At 41.8% G+C, this 20954-nt stretch overlaps 7 non-coding genes across 7 annotated transcripts; all 7 read left to right on the top strand.

Moving 5' to 3' along the window:
* The first annotated feature begins 6134 nt into the window (after window positions 1–6134).
* trnac-gca lies at window positions 6135–6206 on the top strand. Its single transcript has one exon. It is a non-coding gene; the product is annotated as a tRNA-Cys (tRNA).
* Window positions 6207–6435: 229 nt separating this feature from the next.
* On the top strand, window positions 6436–6507 carry trnac-gca. The gene has a single exon. It is a non-coding gene; the product is annotated as a tRNA-Cys (tRNA).
* A 3645-nt stretch (window positions 6508–10152) lies between these two features.
* Window positions 10153–10224, top strand: trnac-gca. Its single transcript has one exon. It is a non-coding gene; the product is annotated as a tRNA-Cys (tRNA).
* Window positions 10225–10453: 229 nt separating this feature from the next.
* Window positions 10454–10525, top strand: trnac-gca. Its single transcript has one exon. It is a non-coding gene; the product is annotated as a tRNA-Cys (tRNA).
* A 3635-nt stretch (window positions 10526–14160) lies between these two features.
* On the top strand, window positions 14161–14232 carry trnac-gca. Its single transcript has one exon. It is a non-coding gene; the product is annotated as a tRNA-Cys (tRNA).
* Window positions 14233–14459: 227 nt separating this feature from the next.
* trnac-gca lies at window positions 14460–14539 on the top strand. Its single transcript has one exon. It is a non-coding gene; the product is annotated as a tRNA-Cys (tRNA).
* A 3921-nt stretch (window positions 14540–18460) lies between these two features.
* Window positions 18461–18540, top strand: trnac-gca. Its single transcript has one exon. It is a non-coding gene; the product is annotated as a tRNA-Cys (tRNA).
* The last annotated feature ends 2414 nt before the right edge of the window (window positions 18541–20954 follow it).

Genomic DNA, 20954 nt, shown 5'->3' on the forward strand with positions numbered 1-20954 from the left:
GAAACTATATCTTTAGATAATGCATCACGGAGGTGCTTGGGCCCCAGAACAATAACTTCAGTTTTATCTGAGTTTAACATTAGAAAATTACAGGTCATCCAGGTTTTAATATCCTGAAGGCACATTTGAAGTATAGCTAACTGATTAGTTTCATCTGGCTTGATCGATAGATATAACTGAGTATCATCTGCATAACAATGAAAGTTTATGGAATATTTCCTGATAATATTGCCTAAAGGAAGCATATATAAAGTGAACCGGATTGGTCCGAGGACAGATCCTTGAGGAACTCCATGACTAACTTTGGCGTGCATGGAGGAGTCATTGTTAACATGTACAAACTGAAGTCGATCTGATAAATAGGACTTAAACCAGCTTAGAGCGGTTCCTTTAATGCCAATGAAATGTTCCAGTCTCTGCAATAGGATCTGATGGTCAATGGTATCAAATGCAGCACTAAGATCTAATAAAACCAGTACAGAGACAAGTCCTTTGTCTGATGCAATGAGCTATGCAGAAACACCTGCAGGAAGTGATAGGAGGAGAGAGGAGAGGGACAAGAAAGCACTAGACTACCGGAAAGGGGAGTAGTTGAGTTAGTAACATGCACTAATGGGACGAGGTTGCGTAGAGAGGGAGAGGAATTAGAGGAGAGAGGACCTCAGTGCATCATGGGAAGTCCCCTGGCAATCTAGGCCTATAGCAGCATAACTAAGGGATGGTTCAGGACTCACCTGAGCCAGCCCTAACTATAAGCTTTATCAAAGAGGAAAGTCTTAAGCCAACTCTTAAATGTGGCGATGGTGTCTGCCTCCTGAACCCAAACTGGAACCTGGTTCCACAGGAGAGGAGCTTGATGGCTGAACGCTCTGGCTCCCATTCTACTTTTGGGGACTCTAGGAACCACAAGTAACCCTGCATTCTGGGAGCGCAGTGCTCTGGTGGGGTAGTAAGGTACTATGATCTCTTTAAGATAAGATGGTGCCTGACCATTAAGAGCTTTCTATGTGAGAAGAATGATTTTAAATTCTATTCTGGATTTTACTGGAAGCCAATGCAGAGAAGCTAAGACAGGAGAAATGTGATCTCTTTTCCTGGTTCCTGTCAGAACACGTACTGCAGCATTCTGGATCAGCTGAAGAGTCTTAATGGACTTTTACGAGCAGCCTGATAATAGGGAATTGCAGTAATCCAGCCTAGAAGTAACAAATGCATGGACTAGTTTTTCTGCATCATTTTTAGACAGTATGTTCCTGATTTTCGCAATATTACGTCGGTGACAAAAAGGCGGCCCTTGAAATTTGCTCAATGTGAGACTTAAACGACATGTCCTGATCAAAGATAACTCCAAGATTCCTCACAGTGGTGCTGGAGGCCAGGGCAATGCCATCAATGGAAACTATATCTTTAGATAATGCATCACGGAGGTGCTTGGGCCCCAGAACAATAACTTCAGTTTTATCTGAGTTTAACATTAGAAAATTACAGGTCATCCAGGTTTTAATATCCTGAAGGCACATTTGAAGTATAGCTAACTGATTAGTTTCATCTGGCTTGATCGATAGATATAACTGAGTATCATCTGCATAACAATGAAAGTTTATGGAATATTTCCTGATAATATTGCCTAAAGGAAGCATATATAAAGTGAACCGGATTGGTCCGAGGACAGATCCTTGAGGAACTCCATGACTAACTTTGGCGTGCATGGAGGAGTCATTGTTAACATGTACAAACTGAAATCGATCTGATAAATAGGACTTAAACCAGCTTAGAGCGGTTCCATTAATGCCAATGAAATGTTCCAGTCTCTGCAATAGGATCTGATGGTCAATGGTATCAAATGCAGCACTAAGATCTAATAAAACCAGTACAGAGACAAGTCCTTTGTCTGATGCAATGAGCTATGCAGAAACACCTGCAGGAAGTGATAGGAGGAGAGAGGAGAGGGACAAGAAAGCACTAGACTACCGGAAAGGGGAGTAGTTGAGTTAGTAACATGCACTAATGGGACGAGGTTGCGTAGAGAGGGAGAGGAATTAGAGGAGAGAGGACCTCAGTGCATCATGGGAAGTCCCCTGGCAATCTAGGCCTATAGCAGCATAACTAAGGGATGGTTCAGGACTCACCTGAGCCAGCCCTAACTATAAGCTTTATCAAAGAGGAAAGTCTTAAGCCAACTCTTAAATGTGGCGATGGTGTCTGCCTCCTGAACCCAAACTGGAACCTGGTTCCACAGGAGAGGAGCTTGATGGCTGAACGCTCTGGCTCCCATTCTACTTTTGGGGACTCTAGGAACCACAAGTAACCCTGCATTCTGGGAGCGCAGTGCTCTGGTGGGGTAGTAAGGTACTATGATCTCTTTAAGATAAGATGGTGCCTGACCATTAAGAGCTTTCTATGTGAGAAGAATGATTTTAAATTCTATTCTGGATTTTACTGGAAGCCAATGCAGAGAAGCTAAGACAGGAGAAATGTGATCTCTTTTCCTGGTTCCTGTCAGAACACGTACTGCAGCATTCTGGATCAGCTGAAGAGTCTTAATGGACTTTTACGAGCAGCCTGATAATAGGGAATTGCAGTAATCCAGCCTAGAAGTAACAAATGCATGGACTAGTTTTTCTGCATCATTTTTAGACAGTATGTTCCTGATTTTCGCAATATTACGTCGGTGACAAAAAGGCGGCCCTTGAAATTTGCTCAATGTGAGACTTAAACGACATGTCCTGATCAAAGATAACTCCAAGATTCCTCACAGTGGTGCTGGAGGCCAGGGCAATGCCATCAATGGAAACTATATCTTTAGATAATGCATCACGGAGGTGCTTGGGCCCCAGAACAATAACTTCAGTTTTATCTGAGTTTAACATTAGAAAATTACAGGTCATCCAGGTTTTAATATCCTGAAGGCACATTTGAAGTATAGCTAACTGATTAGTTTCATCTGGCTTGATCGATAGATATAACTGAGTATCATCTGCATAACAATGAAAGTTTATGGAATATTTCCTGATAATATTGCCTAAAGGAAGCATATATAAAGTGAACCGGATTGGTCCGAGGACAGATCCTTGAGGAACTCCATGACTAACTTTGGCGTGCATGGAGGAGTCATTGTTAACATGTACAAACTGAAATCGATCTGATAAATAGGACTTAAACCAGCTTAGAGCGGTTCCATTAATGCCAATGAAATGTTCCAGTCTCTGCAATAGGATCTGATGGTCAATGGTATCAAATGCAGCACTAAGATCTAATAAAACCAGTACAGAGACAAGTCCTTTGTCTGATGCAATGAGCTATGCAGAAACACCTGCAGGAAGTGATAGGAGGAGAGAGGAGAGGGACAAGAAAGCACTAGACTACCGGAAAGGGGAGTAGTTGAGTTAGTAACATGCACTAATGGGACGAGGTTGCGTAGAGAGGGAGAGGAATTAGAGGAGAGAGGACCTCAGTGCATCATGGGAAGTCCCCTGGCAATCTAGGCCTATAGCAGCATAACTAAGGGATGGTTCAGGACTCACCTGAGCCAGCCCTAACTATAAGCTTTATCAAAGAGGAAAGTCTTAAGCCAACTCTTAAATGTGGCGATGGTGTCTGCCTCCTGAACCCAAACTGGAACCTGGTTCCACAGGAGAGGAGCTTGATGGCTGAACGCTCTGGCTCCCATTCTACTTTTGGGGACTCTAGGAACCACAAGTAACCCTGCATTCTGGGAGCGCAGTGCTCTGGTGGGGTAGTAAGGTACTATGATCTCTTTAAGATAAGATGGTGCCTGACCATTAAGAGCTTTCTATGTGAGAAGAATGATTTTAAATTCTATTCTGGATTTTACTGGAAGCCAATGCAGAGAAGCTAAGACAGGAGAAATGTGATCTCTTTTCCTGGTTCCTGTCAGAACACGTACTGCAGCATTCTGGATCAGCTGAAGAGTCTTAATGGACTTTTACGAGCAGCCTGATAATAGGGAATTGCAGTAATCCAGCCTAGAAGTAACAAATGCATGGACTAGTTTTTCTGCATCATTTTTAGACAGTATGTTCCTGATTTTCGCAATATTACGTCGGTGACAAAAAGGCGGCCCTTGAAATTTGCTCAATGTGAGACTTAAACGACATGTCCTGATCAAAGATAACTCCAAGATTCCTCACAGTGGTGCTGGAGGCCAGGGCAATGCCATCAATGGAAACTATATCTTTAGATAATGCATCACGGAGGTGCTTGGGCCCCAGAACAATAACTTCAGTTTTATCTGAGTTTAACATTAGAAAATTACAGGTCATCCAGGTTTTAATATCCTGAAGGCACATTTGAAGTATAGCTAACTGATTAGTTTCATCTGGCTTGATCGATAGATATAACTGAGTATCATCTGCATAACAATGAAAGTTTATGGAATATTTCCTGATAATATTGCCTAAAGGAAGCATATATAAAGTGAACCGGATTGGTCCGAGGACAGATCCTTGAGGAACTCCATGACTAACTTTGGCGTGCATGGAGGAGTCATTGTTAACATGTACAAACTGAAGTCGATCTGATAAATAGGACTTAAACCAGCTTAGAGCGGTTCCTTTAATGCCAATGAAATGTTCCAGTCTCTGCAATAGGATCTGATGGTCAATGGTATCAAATGCAGCACTAAGATCTAATAAAACCAGTACAGAGACAAGTCCTTTGTCTGATGCAATGAGGAGGTCGTTAGTAATTTTCAGCAGTGCTGTCTCTGTGCTATGATGAACTCTAAATCCTGACTGAAAATCCTCAAATAAACTATTGCTCTGTAGAAAGTCACACAGCTGTTTAGCAACTGCTTTCTCCAGGATCTTAGAGAGAAATGGAAGGTTAGATATAGGTCTATAGTTGGCTAAAACATCTGGATCAAGTTTGGGCTTTTTCAGAAGAGGTTTGGTGGAACGCCAACTCCTCTCAAGTTTCCGCGATATTTGCTTTAATTAGCGAGTTTCAGTATTATACCATGGAGCTAACTGTCTTTGTTTTATTATTTTCTTTTTTAGAGGGGCTACAGAGTCGAGTGTCATTCGCAACGAGCCTGCAGCACTATCAACAAGATGATCGATTTGGGAGGGACTGAAATTAGCATAGGAGTCCTCCGTTACGTTGTGACTTGATAATGAATTTAGAGCTGATGGAATTGCATCCTTAAATTTAGCTACAGCACTATCAGACAGACATCTTGTATAGAAATTTTGCCCAATGGCGTGTAGTTCAGCAATACAAACTCAAAAGTTATCAAACAGTGGTCAGATAAAGAGAGATTCTGTGGGAACACTATTAAATGTTCAATTTCAACACCGTATACCAAAACAAGGTCGAGGGTGTGGTTAAAACAGTGAGTCGGTTCATGAACACTCTGAGAGAAGCCAATGGAATCTAACAGAGAGATAAACGCAGTACTGAGGCTGTCATTCTCAACGTCCACATGAATATTAAAATCCCCTACAATAATAACTTTGTCCGTTTTAAGGACTAAAGTTGACAAAAACTCTGCAAATTCAGATAAGAATTCAGAGTACGGACCAGGTGCTCGGTACACTATAACAAAAAGAATTGGTTGCAGTGATTTCCAACTTGGGTGTGAAAGACTAAGACCAAGGCTTTCAAATGAGTTATAATTTAATTTAGGTTTAGAGCTGATTAGTAGGCTAGAGTCGAAGATGGCTGCAACTCCACCTCCTCGGCCTGTGCCTCGAGGAATGTGAGCATTAATATGACTGGGAGGGGTGGATTCATTTAGGCTAACATATTCTCCATCACCCAGCCAGGTTTCAGTAAGACAAAATAAATCGATATCATAATCTGATATTAGTTCATTTACTAGTACACCTTTAGAAGAGAGAGATCTGATGTTTAAGTTTCCACATTTAACTCTCCTATTCGTTTGCACTATTGCTCTTGTGGTTTTAATTTTTATGAGGTTTTTATGCACAGCTCCTCTTCTGTTTACCTTTGATTTAAATCATTTCGATGGTCGGGGACAGACACCGTCACTATAGGATTTTCACAAATTAATGGAGGAGCAGAGAAGTGTGTTAGACTGTGACTCTGCCTCCTGCGCTCAACTCTGGGTTGTCATGCCAGTATTAATGAGAAATGGATATGTTGTTGTCAGAGGGGGTATAGCTCAGTGGTAGAGCATTTGACTGCAGATCAAGAGGTCCCCAGTTCAACTCTGGGTGCCCCCTACCTGTGCTAACATCGCAGATGCCTGTCTAAAATGGTCATATGTACTTGCTGAAGTAACCCATTGAACATGCAAACACACTGGCCAGTTTTCACATTTGTATCAGTGGTGATGCTAAGCAGTAAATTGTCCGTGTTTAAACACACGCATGTGCTCTCTTGCTTTATATACAAAACATTTATAAACATTTTTGTCCAGACTATCAATGAGCAATGGATAAAGTTGTCAGAGGGGGTATAGCTCAGTGGTAGAGCATTTGACTGCAGTTCAAGAGGTCCCCAGTTCAAATCTGGGTGCCCCCTACCTGTCAGAACATCACAGGTGCCTGTTTAAAATGGTCATATGTACTTTCTGAAGTAACCCAGTGAATATGCAAACAAACTGGCTAATTTCCACCTTCCAATTACTGATGGTAATGACAATAAGCAATGAATTGTCCATCTTTAGACACACCACTATGTAAGTGCATGTGCTCTCTTATTTTATATACAAAATATTTATAAACATTTTTATCCACACTATTCAATTCAATTCAATTTTATTTATATAGCGCCAAATCACAGCAACAGTTATCTCACAGCGCTTTTCATAAAAGAGCAGGTCTAGACCGTACTCTGTGATGTTATTTACAGAAGCCCAACAATTCCCACCAAGAGCAAGCACTAGGCGACAGAGGCAAGGAAAAGCTTCCTTTTAAGAGGCAGAAACCTCCAGCAGAACCATGGCTCAGGGTGGGCGGCCATCTGCCTCGACCGGTTGGGGGTGAAGGAGAGAGATAGAGAGAGAGAGAGGAAGAGGGATTGGAGGGACAGCGAGGAAGAGAGAGAGAGGGGGGGGGGGGGGGAGGCAGCCTACACAATATACACACAGAGGTACAGACAGTAAAGGTAATGTTACTATATGTGTGTGGCTTGCTTGGGATACATACTATAGACTAAATGAAAAGTGTACTGATATTTATAGTAGTGTTAATGATAATAATCGTAATGTTAATGATTATAATAACAATAATAACAATAAGACTAGTAACAATAATTGTAGCAGAGGGTGTCGAGCAGGAACACGGGGGCAGCAGGTGACTCGCAACCACAGATCCAGACTACACAGCTCCAGAGCCAGAAACACCTGCAGGAAGTGATAGGAGGAGAGAGGAGAGGGACAAGAAAGCACTAGACTACCGGAAAGGGGAGTAGTTGAGTTAGTAACATGCACTAATGGGACGAGGTTGCGTAGAGAGGGAGAGGAATTAGAGGAGAGAGGACCTCAGTGCATCATGGGAAGTCCCCTGGCAATCTAGGCCTATAGCAGCATAACTAAGGGATGGTTCAGGACTCACCTGAGCCAGCCCTAACTATAAGCTTTATCAAAGAGGAAAGTCTTAAGCCAACTCTTAAATGTGGCGATGGTGTCTGCCTCCTGAACCCAAACTGGAACCTGGTTCCACAGGAGAGGAGCTTGATGGCTGAACGCTCTGGCTCCCATTCTACTTTTGGGGACTCTAGGAACCACAAGTAACCCTGCATTCTGGGAGCGCAGTGCTCTGGTGGGGTAGTAAGGTACTATGATCTCTTTAAGATAAGATGGTGCCTGACCATTAAGAGCTTTCTATGTGAGAAGAATGATTTTAAATTCTATTCTGGATTTTACTGGAAGCCAATGCAGAGAAGCTAAGACAGGAGAAATGTGATCTCTTTTCCTGGTTCCTGTCAGAACACGTACTGCAGCATTCTGGATCAGCTGAAGAGTCTTAATGGACTTTTACGAGCAGCCTGATAATAGGGAATTGCAGTAATCCAGCCTAGAAGTAACAAATGCATGGACTAGTTTTTCTGCATCATTTTTAGACAGTATGTTCCTGATTTTCGCAATATTACGTCGGTGACAAAAAGGCGGCCCTTGAAATTTGCTCAATGTGAGACTTAAACGACATGTCCTGATCAAAGATAACTCCAAGATTCCTCACAGTGGTGCTGGAGGCCAGGGCAATGCCATCAATGGAAACTATATCTTTAGATAATGCATCACGGAGGTGCTTGGGCCCCAGAACAATAACTTCAGTTTTATCTGAGTTTAACATTAGAAAATTACAGGTCATCCAGGTTTTAATATCCTGAAGGCACATTTGAAGTATAGCTAACTGATTAGTTTCATCTGGCTTGATCGATAGATATAACTGAGTATCATCTGCATAACAATGAAAGTTTATGGAATATTTCCTGATAATATTGCCTAAAGGAAGCATATATAAAGTGAACCGGATTGGTCCGAGGACAGATCCTTGAGGAACTCCATGACTAACTTTGGCGTGCATGGAGGAGTCATTGTTAACATGTACAAACTGAAATCGATCTGATAAATAGGACTTAAACCAGCTTAGAGCGGTTCCTTTAATGCCAATGAAATGTTCCAGTCTCTGCAATAGGATCTGATGGTCAATGGTATCAAATGCAGCACTAAGATCTAATAAAACCAGTACAGAGACAAGTCCTTTGTCTGATGCAATGAGGAGGTCGTTAGTAATTTTCAGCAGTGCTGTCTCTGTGCTATGATGAACTCTAAATCCTGACTGAAAATCCTCAAATAAACTATTGCTCTGTAGAAAGTCACACAGCTGTTTAGCAACTGCTTTCTCCAGGATCTTAGAGAGAAATGGAAGGTTAGATATAGGTCTATAGTTGGCTAAAACATCTGGATCAAGTTTGGGCTTTTTCAGAAGAGGTTTGGTGGAACGCCAACTCCTCTCAAGTTTCCGCGATATTTGCTTTAATTAGCGAGTTTCAGTATTATACCATGGAGCTAACTGTCTTTGTTTTATTATTTTCTTTTTTAGAGGGGCTACAGAGTCGAGTGTCATTCGCAACGAGCCTGCAGCACTATCAACAAGATGATCGATTTGGGAGGGACTGAAATTAGCATAGGAGTCCTCCGTTACGTTGTGACTTGATAATGAATTTAGAGCTGATGGAATTGCATCCTTAAATTTAGCTACAGCACTATCAGACAGACATCTTGTATAGAAATTTTGCCCAATGGCGTGTAGTTCAGCAATACAAACTCAAAAGTTATCAAACAGTGGTCAGATAAAGAGAGATTCTGTGGGAACACTATTAAATGTTCAATTTCAACACCGTATACCAAAACAAGGTCGAGGGTGTGGTTAAAACAGTGAGTCGGTTCATGAACACTCTGAGAGAAGCCAATGGAATCTAACAGAGAGATAAACGCAGTACTGAGGCTGTCATTCTCAACGTCCACATGAATATTAAAATCCCCTACAATAATAACTTTGTCCGTTTTAAGGACTAAAGTTGACAAAAACTCTGCAAATTCAGATAAGAATTCAGAGTACGGACCAGGTGCTCGGTACACTATAACAAAAAGAATTGGTTGCAGTGATTTCCAACTTGGGTGTGAAAGACTAAGACCAAGGCTTTCAAATGAGTTATAATTTAATTTAGGTTTAGAGCTGATTAGTAGGCTAGAGTCGAAGATGGCTGCAACTCCACCTCCTCGGCCTGTGCCTCGAGGAATGTGAGCATTAATATGACTGGGAGGGGTGGATTCATTTAGGCTAACATATTCTCCATCACCCAGCCAGGTTTCAGTAAGACAAAATAAATCGATATCATAATCTGATATTAGTTCATTTACTAGTACACCTTTAGAAGAGAGAGATCTGATGTTTAAGTTTCCACATTTAACTCTCCTATTCGTTTGCACTATTGCTCTTGTGGTTTTAATTTTTATGAGGTTTTTATGCACAGCTCCTCTTCTGTTTACCTTTGATTTAAATCATTTCGATGGTCGGGGGACAGACACCGTCACTATAAGATTTTCACAAATTAATGGAGGAGCAGAGAAGTGTGTTAGACTGTGACTCTGCCTCCTGCTCTCAACTCTGGGTTGTCATGCCAGTATTAATGAGAAATGGATATGTTGTTGTCAGAGGGGGTATAGCTCAGTGGTAGAGCATTTGACTGCAGATCAAGAGGTCCCCAGTTCAACTCTGGGTGCCCCCTACCTGTCAGAACATCGCAGGTGCCTGTCTAAAATGGTCATATGTACTTGCTGAAGTAACCCATTGAACATGCAAACACACTGGCCAGTTTTCACATTTGTATCAGTGGTGATGCTAAGCAGTAAATTGTCCGTGTTTAAACACACGCATGTGCTCTCTTGCTTTATATACAAAACATTTATAAACATTTTTGTCCAGACTATCAATGAGCAATGGATAAAGTTGTCAGAGGGGGTGTAGCTCAGTGGTAGAGCATTTGACTGCAGTTCAAGAGGTCCCCAGTTCAAATCTGGGTGCCCTCTACCTGTCAGAACATCGCAGGTGCCTGTTTAAAATGGTCATATGTACTTTCTGAAGTAACCCAGTGAATATGCAAACAAACTGGCTAATTTCCACCTTCCAATTACTGATGGTAATGACAATAAGCAATGAATTGTCCATCTTTAGACACACCACTATGTAAGTGCATGTGCTCTCTTATTTTATATACAAAATATTTATAAACATTTTTATCCACACTATTCAATTCAATTCAATTTTATTTATATAGCGCCAAATCACAGCAACAGTTATCTCACAGCGCTTTTCATAAAAGAGCAGGTCTAGACCGTACTCTGTGATGTTATTTACAGAAGCCCAACAATTCCCACCAAGAGCAAGCACTAGGCGACAGAGGCAAGGAAAAGCTTCCTTTTAAGAGGCAGAAACCTCCAGCAGAACCATGGCTCAGGGTGGGCGGCCATCTGCCTCGACCGGTTGGGGGTGAAGGAGAGAGATAGAGAGAGAGAGAGGAAGAGGGATTGGAGGGACAGCGAGGAAGAGAGAGAGAGGGGGGGGGGGGGGAGGCAGCCTACACAATATACACACAGAGGTACAGACAGTAAAGGTAATGTGTGTGGCTTGCTTGGGATACATACTATAGACTAAATGAAAAGTGGTACTGATATTTATAGTAGTGTTAATGATAATAATCGTAATGTTAATGATTATAATAACAATAATAACAATAAGACTAGTAACAATAATTGTAGCAGAGGGTGTCGAGCAGGAACACGGGGGCAGCAGGTGACTCGCAACCACAGATCCAGACTACACAGCTCCAGAGCCAGAAACACCTGCAGGAAGTGATAGGAGGAGAGAGGAGAGGGACAAGAAAGCACTAGACTACCGGAAAGGGGAGTAGTTGAGTTAGTAACATGCACTAATGGGACGAGGTTGCGTAGAGAGGGAGAGGAATTAGAGGAGAGAGGACCTCAGTGCATCATGGGAAGTCCCCTGGCAATCTAGGCCTATAGCAGCATAACTAAGGGATGGTTCAGGACTCACCTGAGCCAGCCCTAACTATAAGCTTTATCAAAGAGGAAAGTCTTAAGCCAACTCTTAAATGTGGCGATGGTGTCTGCCTCCTGAACCCAAACTGGAACCTGGTTCCACAGGAGAGGAGCTTGATGGCTGAACGCTCTGGCTCCCATTCTACTTTTGGGGACTCTAGGAACCACAAGTAACCCTGCATTCTGGGAGCGCAGTGCTCTGGTGGGGTAGTAAGGTACTATGATCTCTTTAAGATAAGATGGTGCCTGACCATTAAGAGCTTTCTATGTGAGAAGAATGATTTTAAATTCTATTCTGGATTTTACTGGAAGCCAATGCAGAGAAGCTAAGACAGGAGAAATGTGATCTCTTTTCCTGGTTCCTGTCAGAACACGTACTGCAGCATTCTGGATCAGCTGAAGAGTCTTAATGGACTTTTACGAGCAGCCTGATAATAGGGAATTGCAGTAATCCAGCCTAGAAGTAACAAATGCATGGACTAGTTTTTCTGCATCATTTTTAGACAGTATGTTCCTGATTTTCGCAATATTACGTCGGTGACAAAAAGGCGGCCCTTGAAATTTGCTCAATGTGAGACTTAAACGACATGTCCTGATCAAAGATAACTCCAAGATTCCTCACAGTGGTGCTGGAGGCCAGGGCAATGCCATCAATGGAAACTATATCTTTAGATAATGCATCACGGAGGTGCTTGGGCCCCAGAACAATAACTTCAGTTTTATCTGAGTTTAACATTAGAAAATTACAGGTCATCCAGGTTTTAATATCCTGAAGGCACATTTGAAGTATAGCTAACTGATTAGTTTCATCTGGCTTGATCGATAGATATAACTGAGTATCATCTGCATAACAATGAAAGTTTATGGAATATTTCCTGATAATATTGCCTAAAGGAAGCATATATAAAGTGAACCGGATTGGTCCGAGGACAGATCCTTGAGGAACTCCATGACTAACTTTGGCGTGCATGGAGGAGTCATTGTTAACATGTACAAACTGAAATCGATCTGATAAATAGGACTTAAACCAGCTTAGAGCGGTTCCTTTAATGCCAATGAAATGTTCCAGTCTCTGCAATAGGATCTGATGGTCAATGGTATCAAATGCAGCACTAAGATCTAATAAAACCAGTACAGAGACAAGTCCTTTGTCTGATGCAATGAGGAGGTCGTTAGTAATTTTCAGCAGTGCTGTCTCTGTGCTATGATGAACTCTAAATCCTGACTGAAAATCCTCAAATAAACTATTGCTCTGTAGAAAGTCACACAGCTGTTTAGCAACTGCTTTCTCCAGGATCTTAGAGAGAAATGGAAGGTTAGATATAGGTCTATAGTTGGCTAAAACATCTGGATCAAGTTTGGGCTTTTTCAGAAGAGGTTTGGTGGAACGCCAACTCCTCTCAAGTTTCCGCGATATTTGCTTTAATTAGCGAGTTTCAGTATTATACCATGGAGCTAACTGTCTTTGTTTTATTATTTTCTTTTTTAGAGGGGCTACAGAGTCGAGTGTCATTCGCAACGAGCCTGCAGCACTATCAACAAGATGATCGATTTGGGAGGGACTGAAATTAGCATAGGAGTCCTCCGTTACGTTGTGACTTGATAATGAATTTAGAGCTGATGGAATTGCATCCTTAAATTTAGCTACAGCACTATCAGACAGACATCTTGTATAGAAATTTTGCCCAATGGCGTGTAGTTCAGCAATACAAACTCAAAAGTTATCAAACAGTGGTCAGATAAAGAGAGATTCTGTGGGAACACTATTAAATGTTCAATTTCAACACCGTATACCAAAACAAGGTCGAGGGTGTGGTTAAAACAGTGAGTCGGTTCATGAACACTCTGAGAGAAGCCAATGGAATCTAACAGAGAGATAAACGCAGTACTGAGGCTGTCATTCTCAACGTCCACATGAATATTAAAATCCCCTACAATAATAACTTTGTCCGTTTTAAGGACTAAAGTTGACAAAAACTCTGCAAATTCAGATAAGAATTCAGAGTACGGACCAGGTGCTCGGTACACTATAACAAAAAGAATTGGTTGCAGTGATTTCCAACTTGGGTGTGAAAGACTAAGACCAAGGCTTTCAAATGAGTTATAATTTAATTTAGGTTTAGAGCTGATTAGTAGGCTAGAGTCGAAGATGGCTGCAACTCCACCTCCTCGGCCTGTGCCTCGAGGAATGTGAGCATTAATATGACTGGGAGGGGTGGATTCATTTAGGCTAACATATTCTCCATCACCCAGCCAGGTTTCAGTAAGACAAAATAAATCGATATCATAATCTGATATTAGTTCATTTACTAGTACACCTTTAGAAGAGAGAGATCTGATGTTTAAGTTTCCACATTTAACTCTCCTATTCGTTTGCACTATTGCTCTTGTGGTTTTAATTTTTATGAGGTTTTTATGCACAGCTCCTCTTCTGTTTACCTTTGATTTAAATCATTTCGATGGTCGGGGGACAGACACCGTCACTATAGGATTTTCACAAATTAATGGAGGAGCAGAGAAGTGTGTTAGACTGTGACTCTGCCTCCTGCGCTCAACTCTGGGTTGTCATGCCAGTATTAATGAGAAATGGATATGTTGTTGTCAGAGGGGGTATAGCTCAGTGGTAGAGCATTTGACTGCAGATCAAGAGGTCCCCAGTTCAACTCTGGGTGCCCCCTACCTGTGCTAACATCGCAGATGCCTGTCTAAAATGGTCATATGTACTTGCTGAAGTAACCCATTGAACATGCAAACACACTGGCCAGTTTTCACATTTGTATCAGTGGTGATGCTAAGCAGTAAATTGTCCGTGTTTAAACACACGCATGTGCTCTCTTGCTTTATATACAAAACATTTATAAACATTTTTGTCCAGACTATCAATGAGCAATGGCTAAAGTTGTCAGAGGGGGTAGCTCAGTGGTAGAGCATTTGACTGCAGTTCAAGAGGTCCCCAGTTCAAATCTGGGTGCCCCCTACCTGTCAGAACATCACAGGTGCCTGTTTAAAATGGTCATATGTACTTTCTGAAGTAACCCAGTGAATATGCAAACAAACTGGCTAATTTCCACCTTCCAATTACTGATGGTAATGACAATAAGCAATGAATTGTCCATCTTTAGACACACCACTATGTAAGTGCATGTGCTCTCTTATTTTATATACAAAATATTTATAAACATTTTTATCCACACTATTCAATTCAATTCAATTTTATTTATATAGCGCCAAATCACAGCAACAGTTATCTCACAGCGCTTTTCATAAAAGAGCAGGTCTAGACCGTACTCTGTGATGTTATTTACAGAAGCCCAACAATTCCCACCAAGAGCAAGCACTAGGCGACAGAGGCAAGGAAAAGCTTCCTTTTAAGAGGCAGAAACCTCCAGCAGAACCATGGCTCAGGGTGGGCGGCCATCTGCCTCGACCGGTTGGGGGTGAAGGAGAGAGATAGAGAGAGAGAGAGGAAGAGGGATTGGAGGGACAGCGAGGAAGAGAGAGAGAGGGGGGGGGGGGGGGGGAGGCAGCCTACACAATATACACACAGAGGTACAGACAGTAAAGGTAATGTGTGTGGCTTGCTTGGGATACATACTATAGACTAAATGAAAAGTGGTACTGATATTTATAGTAGTGTTAATGATAATAATCGTAATGTTAATGATTATAATAACAATAATAACAATAAGACTAGTAACAATAATTGTAGCAGAGGGTGTCGAGCAGGAACACGGGGGCAGCAGGTGACTCGCAACCACAGATCCAGACTACACAGCTCCAGAGCCAGAAACACCTGCAGGAAGTGATAGGAGGAGAGAGGAGAGGGACAAGAAAGCACTAGACTACCGGAAAGGGGAGTAGTTGAGTTAGTAACATGCACTAATGGGACGAGGTTGCGTAGAGAGGGAGAGGAATTAGAGGAGAGAGGACCTCAGTGCATCATGGGAAGTCCCCTGGCAATCTAGGCCTATAGCAGCATAACTAAGGGATGGTTCAGGACTCACCTGAGCCAGCCCTAACTATAAGCTTTATCAAAGAGGAAAGTCTTAAGCCAACTCTTAAATGTGGCGATGGTGTCTGCCTCCTGAACCCAAACTGGAACCTGGTTCCACAGGAGAGGAGCTTGATGGCTGAACGCTCTGGCTCCCATTCTACTTTTGGGGACTCTAGGAACCACAAGTAACCCTGCATTCTGGGAGCGCAGTGCTCTGGTGGGGTAGTAAGGTACTATGATCTCTTTAAGATAAGATGGTGCCTGACCATTAAGAGCTTTCTATGTGAGAAGAATGATTTTAAATTCTATTCTGGATTTTACTGGAAGCCAATGCAGAGAAGCTAAGACAGGAGAAATGTGATCTCTTTTCCTGGTTCCTGTCAGAACACGTACTGCAGCATTCTGGATCAGCTGAAGAGTCTTAATGGACTTTTACGAGCAGCCTGATAATAGGGAATTGCAGTAATCCAGCCTAGAAGTAACAAATGCATGGACTAGTTTTTCTGCATCATTTTTAGACAGTATGTTCCTGATTTTCGCAATATTACGTCGGTGACAAAAAGGCGGCCCTTGAAATTTGCTCAATGTGAGACTTAAACGACATGTCCTGATCAAAGATAACTCCAAGATTCCTCACAGTGGTGCTGGAGGCCAGGGCAATGCCATCAATGGAAACTATATCTTTAGATAATGCATCACGGAGGTGCTTGGGCCCCAGAACAATAACTTCAGTTTTATCTGAGTTTAACATTAGAAAATTACAGGTCATCCAGGTTTTAATATCCTGAAGGCACATTTGAAGTATAGCTAACTGATTAGTTTCATCTGGCTTGATCGATAGATATAACTGAGTATCATCTGCATAACAATGAAAGTTTATGGAATATTTCCTGATAATATTGCCTAAAGGAAGCATATATAAAGTGAACCGGATTGGTCCGAGGACAGATCCTTGAGGAACTCCATGACTAACTTTGGCGTGCATGGAGGAGTCATTGTTAACATGTACAAACTGAAATCGATCTGATAAATAGGACTTAAACCAGCTTAGAGCGGTTCCTTAATGCCAATGAAATGTTCCAGTCTCTGCAATAGGATCTGATGGTCAATGGTATCAAATGCAGCACTAAGATCTAATAAAACCAGTACAGAGACAAGTCCTTTGTCTGATGCAATGAGGAGGTCGTTAGTAATTTTCAGCAGTGCTGTCTCTGTGCTATGATGAACTCTAAATCCTGACTGAAAATCCTCAAATAAACTATTGCTCTGTAGAAAGTCACACAGCTGTTTAGCAACTGCTTTCTCCAGGATCTTAGAGAGAAATGGAAGGTTAGATATAGGTCTATAGTTGGCTAAAACATCTGGATCAAGTTTGGGCTTTTTCAGAAGAGGTTTGGTGGAACGCCAACTCCTCTCAAGTTTCCGCGATATTTGCTTTAATTAGCGAGTTTCAGTATTATACCATGGAGCTAACTGTCTTTGTTTTATTATTTTCTTTTTTAGAGGGGCTACAGAGTCGAGTGTCATTCGCAACGAGCCTGCAGCACTATCAACAAGATGATCGATTTGGGAGGGACTGAAATTAGCATAGGAGTCCTCCGTTACGTTGTGACTTGATAATGAATTTAGAGCTGATGGAATTGCATCCTTAAATTTAGCTACAGCACTATCAGACAGACATCTTGTATAGAAATTTTGCCCAATGGCGTGTAGTTCAGCAATACAAACTCAAAAGTTATCAAACAGTGGTCAGATAAAGAGAGATTCTGTGGGAACACTATTAAATGTTCAATTTCAACACCGTATACCAAAACAAGGTCGAGGGTGTGGTTAAAACAGTGAGTCGGTTCATGAACACTCTGAGAGAAGCCAATGGAATCTAACAGAGAGATAAACGCAGTACTGAGGCTGTCATTCTCAACGTCCACATGAATATTAAAATCCCCTACAATAATAACTTTGTCCGTTTTAAGGACTAAAGTTGACAAAAACTCTGCAAATTCAGATAAGAATTCAGAGTACGGACCAGGTGCTCGGTACACTATAACAAAAAGAATTGGTTGCAGTGATTTCCAACTTGGGTGTGAAAGACTAAGACCAAGGCTTTCAAATGAGTTATAATTTAATTTAGGTTTAGAGCTGATTAGTAGGCTAGAGTCGAAGATGGCTGCAACTCCACCTCCTCGGCCTGTGCCTCGAGGAATGTGAGCATTAATATGACTGGGAGGGGTGGATTCATTTAGGCTAACATATTCTCCATCACCCAGCCAGGTTTCAGTAAGACAAAATAAATCGATATCATAATCTGATATTAGTTCATTTACTAGTACACCTTTAGAAGAGAGAGATCTGATGTTTAAGTTTCCACATTTAACTCTCCTATTCGTTTGCACTATTGCTCTTGTGGTTTTAATTTTTATGAGGTTTTTATGCACAGCTCCTCTTCTGTTTACCTTTGATTTAAATCATTTCGATGGTTGGGGGACAGACACCGTCACTATAGGATTTTCACAAATTAATGGAGGAGCAGAGAAGTGTGTTAGACTGTGACTCTGCCTCCTGCGCTCAACTCTGGGTTGTCATGCCAGTATTAATGAGAAATGGATATGTTGTTGTCAGAGGGGGTATAGCTCAGTGGTAGAGCATTTGACTGCAGATCAAGAGGTTCAAATCTGGGTGCCCCCTACCTGTGCTAACATCGCAGATGCCTGTCTAAAATGGTCATATGTACTTGCTGAAGTAACCCATTGAACATGCAAACACACTGGCCAGTTTTCACATTTGTATCAGTGGTGATGCTAAGCAGTAAATTGTCCGTGTTTAAACACACGCATGTGCTCTCTTGCTTTATATACAAAACATTTATAAACATTTTTGTCCAGACTATCAATGAGCAATGGCTAAAGTTGTCAGAGGGGGTAGCTCAGTGGTAGAGCATTTGACTGCAGTTCAAGAGGTCCCCAGTTCAAATCTGGGTGCCCCCTACCTGTCAGAACATCACAGGTGCCTGTTTAAAATGGTCATATGTACTTTCTGAAGTAACCCAGTGAATATGCAAACAAACTGGCTAATTTCCACCTTCCAATTACTGATGGTAATGACAATAAGCAATGAATTGTCCATCTTTAGACACACCACTATGTAAGTGCATGTGCTCTCTTATTTTATATACAAAATATTTATAAACATTTTTATCCACACTATTCAATTCAATTCAATTTTATTTATATAGCGCCAAATCACAGCAACAGTTATCTCACAGCGCTTTTCATAAAAGAGCAGGTCTAGACCGTACTCTGTGATGTTATTTACAGAAGCCCAACAATTCCCACCAAGAGCAAGCACTAGGCGACAGAGGCAAGGAAAAGCTTCCTTTTAAGAGGCAGAAACCTCCAGCAGAACCATGGCTCAGGGTGGGCGGCCATCTGCCTCGACCGGTTGGGGGTGAAGGAGAGAGATAGAGAGAGAGAGAGGAAGAGGGATTGGAGGGACAGCGAGGAAGAGAGAGAGAGGGGGGGGGGGGGGGGGGGGAGGCAGCCTACACAATATACACACAGAGGTACAGACAGTAAAGGTAATGTTACTATATGTGTGTGGCTTGCTTGGGATACATACTATAGACTAAATGAAAAGTGTACTGATATTTATAGTAGTGTTAATGATAATAATCGTAATGTTAATGATTATAATAACAATAATAACAATAAGACTAGTAACAATAATTGTAGCAGAGGGTGTCGAGCAGGAACACGGGGGCAGCAGGTGACTCGCAACCACAGATCCAGACTACACAGCTCCAGAGCCAGAAACACCTGCAGGAAGTGATAGGAGGAGAGAGGAGAGGGACAAGAAAGCACTAGACTACCGGAAAGGGGAGTAGTTGAGTTAGTAACATGCACTAATGGGACGAGGTTGCGTAGAGAGGGAGAGGAATTAGAGGAGAGAGGACCTCAGTGCATCATGGGAAGTCCCCTGGCAATCTAGGCCTATAGCAGCATAACTAAGGGATGGTTCAGGACTCACCTGAGCCAGCCCTAACTATAAGCTTTATCAAAGAGGAAAGTCTTAAGCCAACTCTTAAATGTGGCGATGGTGTCTGCCTCCTGAACCCAAACTGGAACCTGGTTCCACAGGAGAGGAGCTTGATGGCTGAACGCTCTGGCTCCCATTCTACTTTTGGGGACTCTAGGAACCACAAGTAACCCTGCATTCTGGGAGCGCAGTGCTCTGGTGGGGTAGTAAGGTACTATGATCTCTTTAAGATAAGATGGTGCCTGACCATTAAGAGCTTTCTATGTGAGAAGAATGATTTTAAATTCTATTCTGGATTTTACTGGAAGCCAATGCAGAGAAGCTAAGACAGGAGAAATGTGATCTCTTTTCCTGGTTCCTGTCAGAACACGTACTGCAGCATTCTGGATCAGCTGAAGAGTCTTAATGGACTTTTACGAGCAGCCTGATAATAGGGAATTGCAGTAATCCAGCCTAGAAGTAACAAATGCATGGACTAGTTTTTCTGCATCATTTTTAGACAGTATGTTCCTGATTTTCGCAATATTACGTCGGTGACAAAAAGGCGGCCCTTGAAATTTGCTCAATGTGAGACTTAAACGACATGTCCTGATCAAAGATAACTCCAAGATTCCTCACAGTGGTGCTGGAGGCCAGGGCAATGCCATCAATGGAAACTATATCTTTAGATAATGCATCACGGAGGTGCTTGGGCCCCAGAACAATAACTTCAGTTTTATCTGAGTTTAACATTAGAAAATTACAGGTCATCCAGGTTTTAATATCCTGAAGGCACATTTGAAGTATAGCTAACTGATTAGTTTCATCTGGCTTGATCGATAGATATAACTGAGTATCATCTGCATAACAATGAAAGTTTATGGAATATTTCCTGATAATATTGCCTAAAGGAAGCATATAGTGAACCGGATTGGTCCGAGGACAGATCCTTGAGGAACTCCATGACTAACTTTGGCGGTGCATGGAGGGTCATTGTTAACATGTACAAACTGAAATCGATCTGAAATAGGACTTAAACCAGCTTAGAGCGGTTCCTTAATGCCAATGAAATGTTCCAGTCTCTGCAATAGGATCTGATGGTCAATGGTATCAAATGCAGCACTAAGATCTAATAAAACCAGTACAGAGACAAGTCCTTTGTCTGATGCAATGAGGGGTCGTTAGTAATTTTCAGCAGTGCTGCTCTGTGCTATGATGAACTCTAAATCCTGACTGAAAATCCTCAAATAAACTTGCTCTGTAGAAAGTCACACAGCTGTTTAGCAACTGCTTTCTCCAGGATCTTAGAGAGAAATGGAAGGTTAGATATAGGTCTATAGTTGGCTAAAACATCTGGATCAAGTTTGGGCTTTTTCAGAAGAGGTTTGGTGGAAC

This window comes from Micropterus salmoides, unplaced genomic scaffold (genome assembly GCF_014851395.1).
Source record: "Micropterus salmoides isolate LMB-PRFRI ecotype aquatic unplaced genomic scaffold, ASM1485139v1 Ms_hic_scaffold_121, whole genome shotgun sequence".
NCBI lineage: Eukaryota > Metazoa > Chordata > Actinopteri > Centrarchiformes > Centrarchidae > Micropterus > Micropterus salmoides.